Source organism: Cyprinodon variegatus, unplaced genomic scaffold (genome assembly GCF_000732505.1).
Source record: "Cyprinodon variegatus isolate N-32 unplaced genomic scaffold, C_variegatus-1.0 Scaffold700, whole genome shotgun sequence".
Lineage (NCBI taxonomy): Eukaryota > Metazoa > Chordata > Actinopteri > Cyprinodontiformes > Cyprinodontidae > Cyprinodon > Cyprinodon variegatus.
This window is the reverse complement of record NW_015151153.1, coordinates 253,329-258,398: the sequence shown is the minus strand read 5'-3', so window position 1 is coordinate 258,398 and position 5,070 is coordinate 253,329.

Below are 5,070 nucleotides of genomic sequence, written 5' to 3'. Positions count from 1 at the left end.
TGTGGGTACCATATTGTGTCAGGATCAAGGATCTTGTGGGTACCATATTGTGTCAGGATCAAGGATCTTGTGGGTACCATATTGTGTCAGGATCAGGGATCTTGTGGGTATCATATTGTGTCAAGGTCAGGGATCTTGTTGAAAAAAACAACGTTGTGTTTGAAAAAAGTAGGTCCAGGACCTATAAAGTCAACAAGGTTGACAGAAGTTGGTAAAGACGTCATTGTTGGAGTTTGCATTTTTTTTTTATTACCGTATTTATTTATTTATTTTTTTATTTATTAATTTTTTTCTTATTTTATTCTTACTTGCTTTGATTCTGTTTTATTTTCCTATATTTTAATCATGTAAAGCACTTTGCATTGTCTTTGTACTGAATTGTGCTATACAAATAAATTTGCCTTGCCTTGCCTTGCCTATTGACATCTGCGCTTTAGAGGCCTGTTTATCAGCTATTAGATGCTGGCTGTCAAATAAAAGACAGGACAGACTTAATGGTAATCAGACCCCAGAAACAGTTGCACTCATCTCTAAAATGTGACAACTATGTAATAAAATGAAGGAATATGATTAATAACCTGGGAGAATGGTTTCATCCTCAGCTTACTTGCGAGCCTTACAGCAGGTGAAAAGGACTGCCTTTAATTATCTTAGAAAAAAGTGCCAGAATTAGCCATTCAATGAAGCAGAGATTCTTACCCATGGATTTCTGTCCCCAGACATTGATTACTGCAATGCCCCTCTCCCTTGGTTACCGAGGAACAAATTATGAGGTTTGCAGACATGTCTAAATGCGGCTGCTTATGTTTAATGAAACTGAAACGTGCATGACCCTTCAATGGCTGCCCTATCATGCCGGAGCTGACTTTAAGACCCTGTTGTTCAGGCTAAACTGTTACCATCTGGCGGGGTCTAACTTCTTGGACACCGAGTTCTTAGATCTCAAGAAACCTGCCTTTTAAAAATCCCTAAAGCAGAAAGAAAACCTTCTCCCTTCGTGCACCTTTTCTTTGGAACAACCTTCCTCTCTACTGTACATCAGGTTCTTAGGATGTTTGAAAGCGACGTTAAACATACACTTTTTTCACTGTGTCCAAGTGATCTAAAATTAGGTACACCTACCCACCTGCTTATTAACACAAATTTCTCACCAGCCAATCACATGGCAAGAACTCAGACCCCATTAACACGAAGGGTAAAGGCTGATATTTCCCTGCATTTTGGCCTGTCGTTTACACCAGAACCCCGTTCTTTAATCACAGAAAACAATTATTTCTAAAACCTCCGGCCAAAGTGAAAAGTTCTGATAAAGGTGGTTATGTGCTGCCATGTCAATAGGAGTAATCGGCGTTTTAGCTTCTTAAACGTCAAATTATGTGCCAGAAAATCCTAAACGCCATGTGAGTGCCTGATGTTTACAGTTTCTGGCATAGCTATTATGGTGCTCGACAGCTTATTTATGTGGGTTGATGTAAATGACAAGTTTTTTTAAAACAATGTTGCGTGCACAATGTTATTATTGAAAATGTAGGGGGGGACATTCATTTCTCTAAATATGTGTAAATGTGGCCTCAATGCATTTAGGCATGTAGACATGGTGAAGACGATCTGCTGCAGTTCAAACCGAGCATCAGAATGGAGAAGAAAGTGGTTTAAGTGACTGAACGTGGCATGGTTGTTGGTGTCATAGTATTTCATAAAGTGCTGAGCCACTGGGATTTTTATGAACAACCATCTCTAAGGTTTACAGAGAACGGTCCGAAAACCAAAAAATATTCAGTGAGTGGCAGTTCTGTGGGCTCAAGTAACTTGTTGATGCCAGAGGTAGAAGGAAAATGGCCAGACTGGTTGGTGTTGATAAAAAGGCAAAAGTAACTCAAATAACCACCTGTTACTATGGAGGTATCCAGAAGAGCATCTCAGAATGTAAAACACTTCGAACCTTGAGGCGGATGTACTACAGCAGCAGAAGGCCACACTGGGTCTGACCTTGTCAGATAAGACCGGGAACTGAAGCTACAATTCATACAGACTCAACAAAATTGGCCAATAGAAGATTGGAAAAACACTGTCTGGCCTGGTGAGTCTCTATTTCTGCCTCGACATTCAGATGGTACGGTCAGGATTTGGTGTCAACAACATGAAAGCTTGTATCCATCCTGCCGTGTGTCAATGGTTCAGACTGGTGGTGGTAATGTAATGGCATGGACGATATTTCCTTAGTATCAACTGAGCATTTTGTCAACGCCACAGCCTACCAGACCTAACGGGAGAGTCGTCATGGATGTTTAGCTGACAAACCTGCAGCATCTACATGCTATCACGTCAATATGGACCAAACTCCCTGAGGAATGTTTCCAGGAGCATTTTAAATCTATGCCACAAAGGATTAAAGCAGTTCTGAAGGCAAAAGGAGTCCAAATAGCAAGCTGTACATACTGTAATAAAGTGGTAGGTGAGTGTAGATTGCCAACTCTCCTTTTAACAGTTTAGCACTTTGTACGAACATACTTTTTAAATACATTTTATTATTGAATCTTTTTTAAGTTTAAATTTTTTAGAAACACAGCCAAGAGATGCATGATTGCATTGCAGATGAGGCTGGTTGTTTCTCAACTCCAGGTTCATGTCAAGGACTGTCTGATAGTTTTGATCCAAAGGCTGCTATGAGTCTTGGCCTGGTCCCATAATTTAGTCAGTTTTGGGGAGAATTGCATCAGAAACTAAGTACAGTACAGATTATTTCCAATAAAGATTCAAACTTTTATTTAGGGTTATTAAACATGAAGACTTTGAAATATGTTAAAAAGCATGTAAACAAAACCCTAAGGGGATTAAACACTGGCATGATTATTACCCTTTACATTCTAACATCTACGGATGCCACCATACAGTCCAAAAGTCCAACAAAGACATTTGAAACAAAGATTGAATGAATGTCGAAAGTTTTCCTGTATGTTCTGGCTGTAATACTTAAAGCAAATTATTTCAGACTAATAATAAGTCAGACTCACTATTGTAACATAATTGTAATATATACATTCAAAACAGACTTAAACCAAAAAACAATCAAACGTATGCTAAGTTGTCACACCAATATATTAATATGAATGCCAACAACAAAAAAATTATTTAAAAACAAAACATAATTTAATGAATAGATTTACTTTTTGAACATAAATCTTGCCCTTCAGAGGCTTGGTGAAGATAAATCTGTGTTTTGCATGGTCCAATATTGTTTCACAAACCTAAAAAATATGCCAGTGTAATAATAGGGAAGCTATTAGTCAACTTTATAAATATTTTTTAATATATAAAAACTATTTATCTTCTGAGAATGTGTTTATTTAAGAGCAAATATGCAAATTAACAAACATCTACAAAAAGTACAACATATTATATTATTTTCCATGTGAATCCCAGATTGTTCATTCTTCTTTGCCTTTTCTAAAAAGTGCTTTAAATCAGTCCTAACTGTCTGTATCCATGCACGATCAGATCCTGACGTTTAAAAAAGGAGGCAGGGGAAGCAGAATAACACGTTAGCCTCGCTACATGCATGTAGCCAAGCCTTCTTGCTTAAAAAAAGGTCCTTAAAGGACCGAGTGAATAGTCTCCATCTATCTTTGGACTGCTGATCAATATTGATGTTCAGCTTATCAGGTCCAGGATCCTTCGCCTCCAGCTTCTCTTGGTAAGTTCACTTAAAGGTGTTGTTCCAGATTATTAACATAGAAATACATTTAGACTTTTTGATTAACTACCACATTTGTGACATATTGACCATAATGTCAAAAAGACATGTACGTTAACATTTATTTGGGGAGGTTGAAGTAACAGGTCATTGTTTATGACAATATGAGAAAGTTTATCCATCTTCTAGTCCAATGAGGGTGACAGGTACTGTAGCCTAGCAGAAAAGTCAGGGAGGTGTAGAGATGCACACATTCAAACCTCAGGACAATTTAATGTCCCTTCAGAGTAAGACTACTTACTCTTGACTCTGAGAGGAAGCTGGAGTACCCAGAGACAACCCATACATGCAAAGAGACCCTATAGATTGGGGTTCAAACCAATGACCGTCCTGCTGCAAGCAAAAAATAAGGAGTACAGAAAATGTGTACTTTATCATATTTTTACTCAAGTGAAGCTAGTGAACCAAAGCTAGCTAGCAGGGCACCCTGCCTGTAGCTTAAAGTAAGAGCATGGTGCCGCTTTCATATCTATTCATGCAGTAACCATGTATTTTAAAGTGTTATTTTGATCTTTGCTCTATTTTGATCTTGTGTTCTTTGTGTAATAGATGTGAAGAACTGTTCAATAACTTTTAAATAGTATAATAATAAAATTATTTCCTTTTGGTTTGCGTAAAATAATTTTGGAGGTAATAGAGTCACATGAAACACAGTGACTGAAGTTCATACCAGCTGACCAAATTTACCTTTCTATGGTGTTATTGTGAAGTTTAAGTAATAGTCCATATATTCACCTGAGGATGATGATGTCTCTGTGTTACAGACCCTGGTTGCGTGCACTAAAGGGTATATGACAATAGTAGCCACAAGTAGTGAATTTCAATCTATTTATTAATTCTTATTTATTGTATTTTAAATAGGCCTATCTATTTTAAGTAGGTCTTTTGTCCCAAAAATACATAAATAAATATTTTCACAGCATGCCCTGTTCAAAATGACTTCCAGCGGCCTTGCCTCTTATTGAGGGAAGTTACTCATGACAGGTAGAGTCGCCGGAAATTTAACCATGGGACAGAAACGATACCTCATTAGTATTTTTACTCAAGTAAAAACAACAGAACAACACCGAAATATTTAATTATAACAAATATTTTCCTAAATTACTCAATCAAATATCTAGCAAGGCCGCTGAAGAACTGGCCCTGCTGAGAAAGGGAGAGGAGATAAGAATTAAGGGGAGAGAGAAAGAGATAGAGAGAGAAAACAGGGGAAATATATGGTGGCCCTGAAGTGCAAACTGCCTCTTTGCTTTATGTAGTTTTGTTTTTCTTAATGTAGTTGCGTTTTTCTTTATGTAGTTTTGTTTTTCTTAATG